This window comes from Symphalangus syndactylus, chromosome 9 (assembly GCF_028878055.3).
Source record: "Symphalangus syndactylus isolate Jambi chromosome 9, NHGRI_mSymSyn1-v2.1_pri, whole genome shotgun sequence".
Classification (NCBI taxonomy): Eukaryota; Metazoa; Chordata; class Mammalia; order Primates; family Hylobatidae; genus Symphalangus; species Symphalangus syndactylus.
Genome location: NC_072431.2, coordinates 22581285 through 22597251, shown reverse-complemented (window position 1 = coordinate 22597251; position 15967 = coordinate 22581285). Strand labels below are relative to the sequence as shown.

The following is a 15967-nucleotide window of genomic DNA, read 5'->3' as shown; positions in this document are numbered from 1 at the left end:
AATTCACATTTTAATTAGATTATTCCAGGTGACTGTAATGCTGGTGGGTCTAAAATCGGGCATAGGCATACAATGATACAGAGGCGGTTCTTTTTAACTGCTTTCAGAGGAATTAAAAAAAGAGAGATGAGGAGATGAATGATAGGACCCCTGTGTAGCAGCAAAGGCCTACTGGATGCTGAATATCAAAATTTTTACTTTTGCCAAGTTTTTATGACTGTTTTCAGAAACTCTTTGAAGCCTGCAAGGTGACATGGGTAAACCTTTTGTTAGATCTAGGATTAGTAACTGGTATGGCAGAAAGTCCAAAGGAGAAAAATATCCAGGGAATTAATGAGTGAAACACTGAAGTCCTGGTTTCAAGAAAGACAGGTAGTCAAGAGGGATCAGGAGACGGGGTAAAATTGGAGAGATCAAATATGAAAACCACCTGGAATGAGGAAGAAGCAATTCAGTAGCTGGTGGAAGAAAAGGTGTGAAAAGTGATGGATAAATAAATTGGTTGTGTTCAGAGAAGGAAGGATATTAGAAAACTTAGGCTTTTCTAAAAAATAAAAGAATTTGGAAATGAGGTTATGTGAGGAAAATCAGGTCTCTAGTAAAGCAATAAAAATGTCAAGGATCAAGGTATCACACATTGGGAGCAGGGTTGCCAGGTAATATGTAGGGTGCCCAGTTAAGTTTGAGCATCAGACACACAATGAATAATTTGGGATCTGCCTTTTCTCCATATCCTCGCCAGCATTTGCTATTGCTTTTCATAAAAACATGGAATGCTTCACAAATTTATGTGTCATCCTTGTGCAGGGGCCATGCTAATTTTCCCTGTATCATTTCAGTTTTAGTATATGTGCTGCTGAAGTGAGCACTTGGGATCTGCCCATACTAAAATATTATTCAGTATGGCTGGGCACTGTGGCTCACACCTGTAATCCCAGTGCTTTGGAAGACCAAGGTAGGAAGATCACTTGAGGCCAAGAGTTTGAGACCGACATGTGCAACATCGCAAGACTCTATCTCTACAAAAAATAAAAAACAGCTGGCTGTGGTTGCATGTACCTGTAGTCTTGCTGTTTGGGAGGCTGAGATGGGAGGACTGGTTGAGCCTAGGAATTTGAGATTGAAGTGAGTGGTGATCATGCTGCTGCATGCCAGCCTGGGCAACAGAGTGACACCCTGTTTCAAAAAAAAAAAATCCATTGTGTATCTCATATTCAGGCATAAATGACTTTGAGTTTCCTGTATAACTGTGTTTGAACTGTGTGAGTCCACTTATATGAGGATTTTTTTCAGTTAACCACATTGGAAAATTTTTTGCACATTTGGAACAACTTGAAAAAACTTGCAGATGAACCATGTATCTTAGAAATATCAAAAAATTAATAAAACATTACATATGTCATGAATGCCTAAAATATATGTTGATACTGGTGTATTTTATCATGTACTACCTAAAGTATACACAAATCTATTATAAAAGTTAAAATTTATCAAAACTTATGCATACAAAATTTACAGACTATGCATGGTACCATTAGCAGTCAAGAGAAATGTAAACAAATGTACAGATGTAGTACTAAGTTATAACTGCATAAAATTCACTGTACTACATACTGTACTGCTGTGATAATTTTGTTAGCTACCTCCTGTTGCTGTTGTGGTGAACTCAAGTGTTGTGAGTATCCACTTAAAATGCTGTGTGCTAATGATCTCTGCGTGAGCAGTTCATTTCTCCAATCAATTATTACAGTCAAAAGTTATATCTTACAGTTTTCACGTATTTTTCATTGTGTTTAACATAATACCATGAACCTTGAATAACACCATAGGACCATGTAAAGTGCTACTAGTGATGCTGGAAGGCTCTGAAGAAGTAGAGGAAAATCACGACATTAAAAAAAAAAAGTTGAATTGCTTGATATGTACCATAGAATGAAATCTGCAGCTGCAGTTGCTTGCCATTTCAAGATAAATGAATCCAACCTAAGGACCATTGTGAGAAAAGATAAGAAAATTTGTGAAGTTGTTGCTGCAGCTACGTTATCAGACATGAAAACCTTGCACGTTTTGCCAAATTCCTTTTTACTTTGTGTTGAAAATGCAGCTTATATATGAGTGCAGGATTGCTATAGTAAAGCATGCCTGTAGACTCTAATATTATTCAAGAAAAAAATGAGGTCATTATATAACAACTTAAAGCAAAAGATAGCTGAAGAATCTGAAGGTGAAGAATTTAATGCCAGTAAAGGATGGTTTGATAATTTTAGGAAGAGGTTTCCCTTAAAAAAAAAAATCAATGTAACAGGAGAGGCAGTTTCTGCCAGCCAAGAGGCAGCAGATAAATTTGTGGACATCATTAAGAAAATCACTGGGCCGGGCGCAGTGGTTCACGCCTGTAATCCCAGCACTTTGGCAGGCCGAAGTGGGCAGATCATGAAGTCAGGAGTTTGAGACCAGCTTGGCCAACATAGTGAAACCCCGTCTCTACTAAAAATACAAAAAGTTAGCCAGGTGTGGTGGTGGGTGCCTGTAATCCCAGCTACTCGGGAGGCTGAGGCAGGAGAATTGCTTGAACCTAGAGGGCCGAGGAGGTTGCAGTGAGCTTAGATTGCACCATTGCACTCCAGCCCGGGCAACAGTGTGAGACTCCATCTCAAAGAAAAAAAAAGAAAAAAAAAAAAAAGAAAATCGTTGAGGAGAAAGGCTATCTGCCTAAACAGGTCTTTTTTTTTTTTTTTAAACTTTTAGGTTCAGGGGTTCAGATATGGGTTTGTTATATAAGTAAACTCATTTCAGGGGGATTTGTTGTACAGATTATTTCATCACCCAGGTACTAAGCCTAGTACCCAATAATTATTTTTCTTTTCCTCTCCCTCCTCCCACCCTCCACCCTCAAGTAGGCCCCAGTGTCTGTTGTTCCCCTCTTTGTGTCCATGTGTTCTCATCATTTAGCTCCTACTTATAAGTGAAAACGTGGTATTTGGTTTTCTGTTCCGGCATTAGGTTGCTAAGGATAGTGGCCTACAGCTCCATCCATGTTCCTGCAAGAGACCTGATCTCATTTTTTTAATGGCTGCATTGTATTCCATGGTATATATGTACCATCTTTTCTTTATTCAGTCTACCATTGATAGGCATTTAGGTTGATTCTGTGCCTTTGCTATTGTGAGTAGTGCTGCAGGGAACATACATGTGCATGTGTCTTTATGGTAGAATGATTTATACTCCTTAGGGTATATACCCAGTAATGGGATTGTTGGGTTGAATGGTAGTTTTATTTAGCTCTTTGAAGAATCACCACACTGCTTTCCACAATGGTTGAGCTAATTTACACTCCCATCAACAGTGTATAATAAGTGTTCCCTTTTCTCCCCAACCTTGCCAGCATCAGTTATTTTTTGACATTTTAATAATAGCCATTCTGACTGGTGTGAGATACTGTCTCATTGTGGTTTTGATTTGCATTTCTCTAATGATCAGTGATGTTGAGCTTTTATTCATATGCTTGTTGGCTACACATATGTCTTCTTTTGATAAGTGTCTGTTCATGTCCTTTCCCCACTTTTTAATGGAGTTTTTTTTTTGTTGTAAATTTGTTCCTTACAGATGCTGGATATTAGACCTTTGTCAGATGCATAGTTTGTGAATATTTTCTCTCATTCTGTAGGTTATCTGTCTACTCTGTTGATAGTTTCTTTTGCTGTGCAGAAGCTTTTAAGTTTAATTAGATCCACCTGTCAATTTTTGCGTTTGTTGCGATTGCTGTTGACATCTTCGTCATGAAATCTTTGCCATTCCTATGTCCAGGATGGTATTGCCTAGGTTATCTTCCAGGGTTTTGATAGTTTTGGGTTTCACATTTAAGTCTTTAATCCATCTTGAGTTGGTTTTTACATATCATATAAGGAAGGGGTCCAGTCTGAATCTTCTGCATATGGCTAGCCAGTTACCCCAGCACCACTTATTGAATAGGAAGTCCTTTCCCCATTTTTTTTTTTTTGTCAGCATTGTTAAAGATCAGATAGTTGTAGGTGTGTGGCCTTATTTCTGGGCCCTCTATTCTGTTTCATTGGTCTATGTGTCTATTTTTGTACCAGTGCCATGCTTTGAACAGGTTTTTAATGCAGGTGGAATTGACTCATTCTGGAAAAAAAAAATGCCACAGAGGACACTTATTAGAAAGAGAAGTGAGCACCAGGATTTAAGACAGGAAGGGATAGGCTAACCCTATTATTTTGTGCCAGTGCAGTTAGGTTTATGATCAGGGCTGCCCTTATCTATAAAGCTGCTAACCTCTGATCCTCAAAGGGAAAAGATAAACACCAGCTGCCAGTCTTTGGGTTGGACAACAATAAAATTTAGTGATAACCCCTTTTCTGGATTGGGTCCACTGATGTGTTTTCCTTGAAGTCAGGAAGTACCTTACAAATAAGGGACTGCCTTTCAAAATTCTTTCGATATTGGACAATGCCCCTGGCCACCCAGAACCGTATGAGTTCAACATGAAAGGTGCTGAAGTGGTCTTGCCCTCAAACACAACATCTTTAATGTATCCTCTAGATCAGGGGGCTGTGAGGACCTTTAAGGCTCATTATGCAGGATACTCTATGGAAAGGATTGTCAGTGCTATGGAAGAGAACCCTGGTAGAGAAAAAATCATGAAAAAGCTGTTAAAGCTATCAAGCCCAAAAGAAATTCCCGCTGGAGAAAAACTGTGTCCAAATGTTGTTCATGACTTCACAGAATTTATGACGGAGTCAATCAGGAAAATCATGAAAGAGATTGTGGATATGGCATAAAAGATGAGGGATGAAGGGTTTCAAGATATGAACCTCAGAGAAATTCAAGACCTTGTAGACACCACACCAGAAGAATTAACAGGAGACAACTTGTTGGAGATGAGTGCTTCTGAACCAGTGCCAGATGATGAGGAAGAATGAGTAGAAGAAACTGTGCCAGAAAACGAATTGACATTAGACAACACGACATAAGGGTTTTGATTATTCAAGACTGCTTTTGGCTTTTATGACATGGACACTTCTATGATGCGGGCACTGAAACTAAAGCAAACAGAGGAAGAAGGATTGGTACCATATAGAAACATCTTTAGAGAAAAAAAGTCAGACAGAAATTATGATGTATTTCCATACACTAATACTGAGCCCTCTAAGTACTTCTCATGGGAAGGGCCAAAGAAGTTTGTCACTGCCACCCCTAAGACAGCAAGACCAGTCCCACCTCTTCCTCCTTTTCCTCAGCCTACTCAATGTGAAGATCACGAGGATGAAGACTTTTCTGGTGATCCACTTCCACTTAATGAATGGTAAATATATTTTCTCTTCCTTAATAACATTTTCTTTTCTCTAGCTTACTTTATTGTAAGAATACAGAATATACTATAACACAAAATATGTGGTAATGACTGACTATGCTATTGTTAAGGCTTCTGATCAACAGCAGGGTATTAGTAAAGGTTTTTGGTAGTCAAAAGTTATATGCTATTTTTGACTGTGAGGGGATCAGTATTTCTAAGCTCTGTGTTGTTCAAGGGTCAATTGTACTATTATTTGCTAAATCTGGTAACCCTAGATGGAAGTGATGTTTTGTAAAAAACACAGGAAGGTGGGTAAGAGTCAGGTTGGGAGAAGGCAAACATAATGATGCAGTGGAGCTGAATTGCTTGAGAATAAGGGTTTGAGGTAATATTAAGGGAATATATTTAGCCCAGAGTGGCAGGCTCGTGAGTAGTGGAAATGAGGCGAACATTAGAGTAGGAGGTGGGGTGAAGAATTATACCAGGATGGGGCAGTCTTGCCAGAATTGTTCCTTGTAATTTCATGAAGGAAGATGGTTTGTCAATGCCTTTACCAACCTCTGCACCTTCTTCTGAAGGATAACTTAGTTTTCAGGATACATGAAGTCTCTTGGTATCAACTGGCCACTGTTCGGTGATCTTCATAATTTCACCATATGTCCTTATAACCTCATCTGCTAGAAGGAAGGGAAAAGATTGATTAATAAATATGGTATAAGTTCATGAATGCATTTTATGATGCCTTGGGAAAAAAGCATGTCAGGATATATATATATATATATTTTTTTTTTTATTATACTTTAGGGTTTTAGGGTACATGTGCACAATGTGCAGATTTGTTACATATGTATCCATGTGCCATGTTGATTTCCTGCACCCATTAACTCGTCATTTAGCATTAGGTGTATCTCCTAATGCTGTCCCTCCCCCCTCCCTCCACCCCACAACAGTCCCCGGAGTGTGATGTTCCCCTTCCTGTGTCCATGAGTTCTCATTGTTCAATTCGCACCTATGAGTGAGAACATGCGGTGTTTGGTTTTTTGTCCTTGCGATAGTTTACTGAGAATGATGTTTTCCAGTTTCATCCATGTCCCTACAAAGGACACGAACTCATCATTTTTTATGGCTGCATAGTATTCCATGGTGTATATGTGCCACATTTTCTTAATCCAGTCTATCGTTGTTGGACATTTGGGTTGGTTCCAACTCTTTGCTATTGTGAATAGTGCCACAATAAACATACGTGTGCATGTGTCTTTATAGCAGCATGATTTATAGTCCTTTGGGTATATACCCAGTAATGGGATGGCTGGGTCAAATGGTATTTCTAGTTCGAGATCCCTGAGGAATCACCACACTGACTTCCACAATGGTTGAACTAGTTTACAGTCCCACCAACAGTGTAAAAGTGTTCCTATTTCTCCACATCCTCTCCAGCACCTGTTGTTTCCTGATTTTTTAATGATGGCCATTCTAACTGGTGTGAGATGGTATCTCACTGTGGTTTTGATTTGCATTTCTCTGATGGCCAGTGATGAGGAGCATTTCTTCATGTGTTTTTTGGCTGCATAAATGTCTTCTTTTGAGAAGTGTCTGTTCATGTCCTCTGCCCACTTTTTGATGGGGTTGTTTGTTTTTTTCTTGTAAATTTGTTTGAGTTCATTGTAGATTCTGGATATTAGCCCTTTGTCAGATGAGTAGGTTGCAAAAATTTTCTCCCATTCTGTAGGTTGTCTGTTCACTCTGATGATAGTTTCTTTTGCTGTGCAGAAGCTCTTTAGTTTAATGAGATCCCATTTGTCGATTTTGGCTTTTGTTGCCATTGCTTTTGGTGTTTTAGACATGAAGTCCTTGCCCACGCCTATGTCCTGAATGGTATTGCCTAGGTTTTCTTGTAGGATTTTAATGGTTTTAGGTCTAACATATAAGTCTTTAATCCATCTTGAATTAATTTTTGTATAAGGTGTAAGGAAGGGATCCAGTTGCAGCTTTCTACATATGGCTAGCCAGTTTTCCCAGCACCATTTATTAAATAGGGAATCCTTTCCCCATTGCTTGTTTTTGTCAGGTTTGTCAAAGATCAGATAGTTGTAGCTATGCGGCATCATTTCTGAGGGCTCTGTTCTGTTCCATTGATCTATGTCTCTGTTGTGGTACCAGTACCATGCTGTTTTGGCTACTGTAGCCTTGTAGTATAGTTTAAAGTCAGGTAGCGTGATGCCTCCAGCTTTGTTCTTTTGGCTTAGGATTGACTTGGCGATGCGGGCTCTTTTTTGGTTCCATATGAACTTTAAAGTAGTTTTTTCCAATTCTGTGAAGAAAGTCACTGGTAGCTTGATGGGGATGGCATTGAATCTATAAATTACCTTGGGCAGTATGGCCATTTTCACGATATTGATTCTTCCAACCCATGAGCATGGAATGTTCTTCGATTTGTTTGTATCCTCTTTTATTTCATTGAGCAGTGTTTTGTAGTTCTCCTTGAAGAGGCAGGATATATATATTTTTTAAAGTTAAACTTTAGGATCTATTAGGAAAAATAGGCAGATATATGCTAGGATGTTATTTTGAGTATTAGATTTATCAGTATGTATTCCTTTTTATTCTCCTGATATTTGAAACAATTTCCTTTTATTTTCTGTTTTGACTTTAATAATTATAGTCGTAAACATCTAATACATTTCACTCAATGAATAACTGATAATTTTAAATTTTTCTAGTATTTGTTAAGATTCCTGATTAGTATTTTTTTCCTCCTGAATTGTGCTCCTGAACATAGATATAATTAGTTTAATGCAAATGAAAAAAGTCTTTTCTTAGAATCTTTGTGTTTTAAAATATGTGATATTGAAAAAACTAATTTTAGTTATTAGAAAAAGAGCCACAGAAAGAAAAACTTCAAAGGCTAGGGTGATGTCAGCACCTGCTGTGGTCATAGTGTAAACCCTGGAGACCAGGGATTTTGGCAGCAGTTTTAGTGGTTTTAGTTCAATCTTCAGTATCCCCAAATGTGAAGCAGATGCCAGTTTTCTTCTCTAGGCTTCTGATAATGGCATATAATGAGTTGGTTGTTTCCTAGCAACTAAAGAAGCAGTTTCACTTTAGCTGATCCTGCAATAGAAATGAGACATTTTCCCTTGATAGTTGGTATTAGTGATTTCCCTGACAATGGAATTTCACTTTTGAATAAGGAATATTCTCAGCTTTTGGTTTCCTAAAGAATTTTGATTCTGATTTGGGCTAAGCTCTGCTTAATCCTGTATAAAATGAAAAAAAAAATTGAGCCTCCTAAGTACCTCTCATGGGAAGAGCCAAAGGAGTTTGATACATAGTTTCTTAAATGGCAAGTGATTATACAAGAAGCTGTAATAGGTGTATTTTCTCAGTGTTTAACAGAATAATTAATGACCACATTCTTTTTTTTTTCCCTGCTTAATATTTGCAGCAGTAGAGGTTTCTTAGGTAATGGCCAATGTATTGTGGAAATAAATATTGTAAGTTTTTATTACAAGTGCCATTTTGATATAAAGTCAGTATAATGAAAACATATTTTAAAATCTATAACCCATTTGATTTCAAACAGTATTCTATATCAGAAATTATTATTATACCCAATGATTTTAAAGGCTCTTAAAATAGTTCACTTTAAGGTGAATTGTGAAACAATTCAGTGTTTAAATATTAGTAGTTGTAAGGCATCCATAATTAACTGAATCAGATCTAAATCCTTCTAATTTGATGGTAGTAATAGATCTGGATACATTCAGCCTCTTAAGATATATGGAGGCATGAGAAAAATACTTCAGATGACCTTCTTTGTAGTCATTCATAGTTTAAATAGTTTCTAAGGAAATGATCCATTTTTCTTCCTTTGACATTATGAAACTAATATAAGTTACTATCCTCATCCACCTCATCCAAATTTATGGTATGATATATTAAGTTATGCCTAAGTGTCAGAGAGATAAAATATTAAATGATGTTCTTAAGATAATTAAGTTAGGCATATCTAAATATACCAAAGAAATTTATTACCTTGCATGGAAAAGGTTCATAGACTATGCATTCACTATAGGTGAAGTCACTGAATATTGTTATTGTCAGTTTGGGGCATGTGACCTTATTAATTTCTTTTTATGATTTTTGCATCATCAGGTACTCTAGCAGGCCTCATATTTTAAAAATACTTTAAACATTAAGGAATGAGGAACATTAATTAATTCAGTTGGACAGGGCGGTAGCCTTTTAGGCACCTAAGACAAAATTAAAAAAAAACAAAAAACCTTTAAACATGAGGTAGACTTTCTTTTTTTTTTTTTTTTCAGACAGAGTCTCGCTCTGTTGCCCAGGCTGGAGTGCAGTGGCGCAATCTGGGCTCACTGCAAGCTCCACCTCCTGGGTTCAAGCAATTCTTCTGCCTCAGCCTCCCGAGTAGCTGAGACTACAGGCATGCACCACCATGCCTGGCTAATTTTTGTATTTTTAGTAGAGATGGCATCTCGCCATGTTGGTCAGGCTGGTCTTGAATGCCTCGGCCTCCCAAAGTGCTGGGATTATAGGCATGAGCCACTGTGCCCGGCCCATAATGACTTAAATATCTTTTAAAAATATTTTTTGTTTAGGGTAAGCCTATATGTCTGTAGAAACAAATATATTAGACTTTTATAGTTAGTTTATTTTGGTAGCTTCTAAATGTGGTGTATTACCTGAATGCAGAAAGCATCAAATTAAATAGGTTGAATTGATATATTATCCCTAGACAATGATATTTTACTAAAAATAGCTACCTATTATTAGGTATTTACTATCTGCTAAGCCTTATACTGTTTATCTGCATTCACATTTAAATCACACAATTCTGTATAATGTACTATTACTATTATTATTATTTTTACCAGTGATGAAACTGAGGCACAATGAGGTTAAATAACTTGGGCAGGGTCCTACTTGTAATCTCTCTGATTTTCTTGGCTCAGCTTTTAACTAAACTGTACAACTGAAGTTTTAAAAGTTTTAAGTTTTTGCTTGAAAGATTGAAAACACTCTTTTTAATGTCATCCCTGAAATGCTAATTGACAGAATATTAAGAGTATTCCTTTGTTTCCCAAGTTCTTATTCAGCTACAAGTTTTGTATTTTATACGTTGTATTTTATAAGACATTTCTGAGTGAATGTATCTGTAAATATCTTCACTCTGAAATATATTTTGTTGAAGTTTATATGGAGACCTGTTATAAAGTCTTTTTAGTAGTGTTTGGCAATGAGAAGTTTGATACTCTTCTATGTTGTGATGTCAATAACTGCAATAATAGAATTCGTTTATTAAGTATAGTAACTGTAGGATTAGATTTTAAATGTTCTTGCCATAAAAAAATTTAAAATGTTAAGTATGTGAGGTGATGAATATGTTAGTTGCTTGATTTCATCATTCTGCAATGTCCGCATGTATCCAAACATCACATTGCACCACATAAATATACTGTGCAGTTATTCTTTGTCAATTAAAATAAGATAAAACTTAAAAATTTAATTAAAATTGTTATACAGTATTCATTATTTGGGTTTAATTACATTTCACTGAGGTACAATGGCATTTCCCAGTTACCCGGAACAAGCTATTATTCAGTAAAGGGAAATACGTTTCTGTCCAGTGACACAGTAAATGTCTATATTATCCAGATTAAAACCCAACAGTGCTTTTCTTAGTGGTTAATTGTTGATACTTCTACACTGTTAAGAGGGATTTGTGGAAGCAGATGGCCATTAGTAGTTCAGTAGACTAGTTACTATTCAGTAATAGCGAGAGGTGACAGTGTGCTGGCAGCCCTCGCTCGCTCTCAGCGCCTTCTCAGCCTCAGCGCCCACTCTGGCCACGCTTGAGGAGCCCTTCAGCCCACTGCTGTACTGTGGGAGCCCCTCTCTGGGCTGGCCAAGGCTGGATCCGGCTCCCTCTGCTTGCAGGGAGGTGCGGAGGGAGAAGTGTGGGTGGGAATCGAGATTGCGTGCGGCCCTCGCAGGCCAGTGCGAGTTCTGGGTGGGCACAGGCTCGGCGGGCCCTGCACTCGGAGTGGCCGGCCAGCGCCACTGGCCCCGGGCAGTGAGGGGCTTAGCACCTGGGCCAGCAGCTGTGGAGGGTGCGCTGGGTCCCCCAGCACTGCCCGCCTGCCTGCGCCACAGTTGAATTCTCGTCGGGCTTCAGCTGCCCCTCTGTGGGGCAGGGCTCAGGACCTGCAGCCTGCCATGCCCGAGCCCCCTCCCCACCGCCACCGTGGGCTCCCACACGGCCCGAGCCTCCCCGACGGGCGCTGCCCCCTGCTCCAGGGCTCCTGGTCCCATCGACCGCCCAAGGGCTGAGGAGTGCGGGTGCGCAGTGCGGGACTGGTGGGCAGCTCCACCCGCAGCCCCGGCACAGGATCCACTAGACCAAGCCAGCTGGGCTCCTGAGCCGGGTGGGGACTTGGAGAACTTTTATGTCTAGCTAGAGGATTGTATGTGCACCAGTCAGCACTCTGTGTCTAGCTCGGGGTTTGTTGTTGCACCAGTCAGCACTCTGTATCTAGCTAATCTGGAGGGGACTTGGAGAACTTTTATGTCTAGCTAGAGGATTGTAAATGCACCAATCAGCACTCTGTGTCTAGCTAAAGGTTTGTAAATGCACCAGTCAGTGCTCTGTGTCTAGCTCATCTAGTGGGGACTTGGAGAACTTTTATGTCTAGCTAGAGGATTGTAAATGCACCAGTCAGCACTCTGTGTCTAGCTCAGGGATTGTAAATGCACCAATCAGCACCCTGTCAAAACAGACCAATCAGCTGTCTGTAAAATGGACCAATCAGCAGGATATGGGAGGGGTCAGATAAGGGAATAAAAACAGGCTGCCTGAGCCAGCAGTGGCAACCCACTTGGGTCCCCTTCCACATGTGGAAGCTTTGTTCTTTCGCTCTTTGCAATAAATCTTGCTGCTGCTCACTCTGGGTCTGCGCCACCTTTATGAGCTGTAACACTCACTGCGAAGGTCTGCAGCTTCACCCCTGAAGCCAGCGAGACCATGAACCCACTGGAAGGAATGAACAACTCCAGATGTGCCGCCTTTAAGAGCCGTAACACTCACCGTGAAGGTCTGCAGCTTTACTCCTGAAGTCAGCGAGACCACGAACCCACCAGTAAGAAGGAACTCCAGACACACCATCTATAAGAACTGTAACACTCACCGCGAGGGTCTGCAGCTTCATTCTTGAAGTCAGTGAGACCAAGAACCCACCAATTCCAGACACAATAGTTTCACCTAATGTCAAGTATTGGATTCTTTTCAAATCATTTTTATTCCCCGTGAACAAATAGATTTAGAGAGAACCCTTTGCAATATGTGAAGAGTTTAGGTCAAATAATGGTGTTAAACAGCATGGTCCCCATGAGACTGCCCTCACTTTTGACATTGACTGCAAGTGTAGGGGTTGCCAAGATCACCCTTAGGTTCAATAATTTGTTAGAAGGACTCAAAGAACTCACTGAAAGATGTTATACTCACACTTACAGTTTATTACAGGAAAAGAGTACATATTAAAATCAGCCAAGGGAAGAAGTGCATAACATGAAGTCTGGGGAGTTATCAAATGCAGAGCTTCTGTTGTCTTTTCCCCTCAGAATCAGTCTGTTAGTCTCCTGGCATTGATGTATGACAATACGGGTGTAGCACTGCCAACCAGGGAAGCTCATGTGAGCCTTGATATTCAGAGTTTTTGTTGGGGCTCTGTGATAGGGGCGTGATTGATTTTCCATATGGCTGATCTCATTCTTTTGTCTGCTGTCCCTCCAGGCATGACCCAAAGCCCCCACTCTAAATCCCATTATTACTACATGGCTAGCTCAAGGCCCATGAGCAGAGACCTTAGAGATTACATCCTAGAAGCTGAGGTCAAAGACAAATTATCTTGGGGCCTTTTGGGGCAAGGTTAAATTCTTTACAGAAATAATGTGAATAATACTGGTTTCCAAAATGAATGTGTGTATAAAGCTGAATTTGGATATTAACCTAGTAGGTATGACATATTGCTACTGAAGTGTTCTAGTAATTAAAACTCAGAATTCCTTGAAAGTACAATTGATTTTGACTATAATATTCTCCAGCCAGAGAGGCTACTAGGATGGTTTTTTAAAAAATACTTTGAGGTCTACTAATTCTATTATACCCCACATTCCTGTCACTCTTGGCAAATGCCCAAATATAAGCCTCTCTGGTCATTAAAAAGAAAAGTTTTTCATCTTTATGCTGTTTAGGACTTCCTTTCTCCTAAACCTAAACATTTCTTCCTTTTCTTCCCCAATTTTTGTTTGGTGCTTCTGGTGCCCAATTTTGTATTACATAAATTCTCATTAATATCTTTAACTAAAAACTGTGATTCCCTGCAGACAATGCTTTTAATGAAGTCTTAAGTAGAGCTTGTTTTTTGACTCACTGTCTACTAGAGATTTAGGGTAAGATTTGGCATATTCCTTATCTGCTAGGGCAGCTTCTACCCCAATACTTATATTCTTATATTCTTTTTGCAGGAGGAGAAGTTTATTAAAAAGCTTTAGAGCAGGAGGAAAGAAAGGAAAGTGCATTTGGAAGAGATCCAAGTGAGCAACTTGAAGAATAAGTGCCCTGTTTAACCATGATCCTAAGACTTTATAAACTGGCATCTTGTGCCCCTTTCTCATGATTCTTCCCTTAGGGTGGGCTGCCTGCATGCACAGTGCCCTTCTTACCCTTGGGAATTGAGCACACACAGTGTGTTTGGAAAATTGTACACATGCCCATCTGAGGCTTTCTTTCCTTTTCTGGTGGAGTGCCCCAGTAAGGTCATACTCCACCATTTTGCCTCTTAATGTGTGTATTAGTCTGTTTTCACACTGCTGATAAAGACGTACCTGAGACTGGGAAGAAACTTACAGATCCACATGCCTGGGGAGGCCTCACAATCATGGCAGAAGGCAAGGAGGAGCAAGTCACCTCTTACATGGATGGCCACAGACAAAGAGAGAGCTTGTGCAGGGAAACTCCCAATTTTAAAACCATCAGATCTTGTGAGACTTATTCATTATCTTGAGAACAGCATGGGAAAGACCCACCCCCATGATTCAGTTATCTCCCACTGGGTCTCTCCCACAACACATGGGAATTATGGGACCTACAAGATGAGATTTGGGTGGGGTCACAGAGCCAAACCATATCAATGTGCATGCCTGGGCTCAATCGCCCAATACCTGAGATTTTATTGGAAGCCTTTTTTGCTTCTCCTTGGTGCCTGAATTTAATTAACACTTTAACAGCTGTGGATCAACAGGAGATTGTCTTTGCCTGGCACAGCTGCTGAATTATCATTTTTAGAGAGGCAATATGATAATTGTCCAGCCACCACCTGACATTCCTAGTGGGTCAGGGAGAAGAGCCCTCTTCTGCCCCACTCATGCCCATCTAACTACCTGTAACATTTCCCTCCTCAAGAGCCCAAGACCCCAAATCTTTGAGGAAAAATGGATGAAGGTCAGTCTTCTGTAACTGCTTTCTGCTGACAGAGGGGTGGTGTTGGTTCTGTGAGTATTGGCCTCTTGCTAGCTCTCAGGTCAGGAGGGTGACTCTTTGAGTGGTAAAAGCAGTATCTAGCCAGGTCCAAGGGAGACAGGGCAGGATTTTGCCTTCTTCCTGTCCCACTGATGGACATTCTAGGGGTCCCCTTTAGAAGCCTGCCTCTTGGGTATTGAGAGAACAGTATCTCTCACTGAGGATTTTTATACTTATATTCTTTCTGATAGTCATAGTTACTAAGAGTATAATTGGCCAGGCATGGTGGTCCACGCCTGTAATCCCAGCACATTGGGAGGCCAAGGTGGGCAGATCACCTGAGGTCGGGAGTTTGAGACCAGCCTGAGCAACATGGAGAAACCCCATCTCTACTAAAAATACAAAATTAGCCGGGCATGGTGGTGCATGCCTGTAATCCCAGCTACTCGGGAGGCTGAGACAGGGGAGTCGCTTGAACCCAGGAGGCGGAGGTTGCTGTGAGCTGAGATCGTGCCATTGCACTCCAGCTCTAGGGAACAAGAGCAAAACTCCATCTTAAAAAAAAAAAAAAGTATAATCCTCTCATTCTCTTCTCTGGACACTTTTTTTCTCACTTGTTAAAGATGTTGGCACTTCCTATTCCCTCTAGTTCTACCCACCATCTTGGATAACTTCAGAGTTCACATAGACAATAAACTTTAACATCCCATTGTGTCCGGAATTGGTGGGTTCTTGGTCTCACCGACCTCAGTAATGAAGCTGCGGACCCTCGCGGTGAGTGTTACAGTTCTTAAAGATGGTTTGTCCGGAGTTTGTTCCTTCAGATGTTCAGGTGTTTCCGGAGTTTCTTCCTTCTGGTGGGTTTGTGGTCTCGCTGACTTCAGGAGTGAAGCTGCAGACCTTCGTGATGAGTGTTACAGCTCCTAAAGGCGGTGTGTCTGGAGTTGTTCGTTCCTTTTGGTGGGTTCGTGGTCTCGCTGGCCTCAGGAGTGAAGCTGCAGACCTTCGCGGTGAGTGTTACAGTTCATAAAGGTGGTGCATCCGGAGTTGTTCGTTCCTCTCATCCGGAGTTGTTCGTCCCTCCCGGTGGGTTTGTGATCTCACTGCCTTCA

General features: G+C 40.3%; 1 protein-coding gene and 1 non-coding gene across 7 annotated transcripts in view; one reads left to right on the top strand and one right to left on the bottom strand.

Annotated features, from left to right (window-relative positions):
- NUBPL (NUBP iron-sulfur cluster assembly factor, mitochondrial) overlaps nt 1-15967 on the top strand; it is a 352593-nt gene that overhangs the window by 85395 nt on the left and 251231 nt on the right. The window lies entirely within an intron of this gene.
- LOC129490968 (U6 spliceosomal RNA) lies at nt 763-869 on the bottom strand. The gene has a single exon (XR_008660418.1). It is a non-coding gene; the product is annotated as a U6 spliceosomal RNA (small nuclear RNA).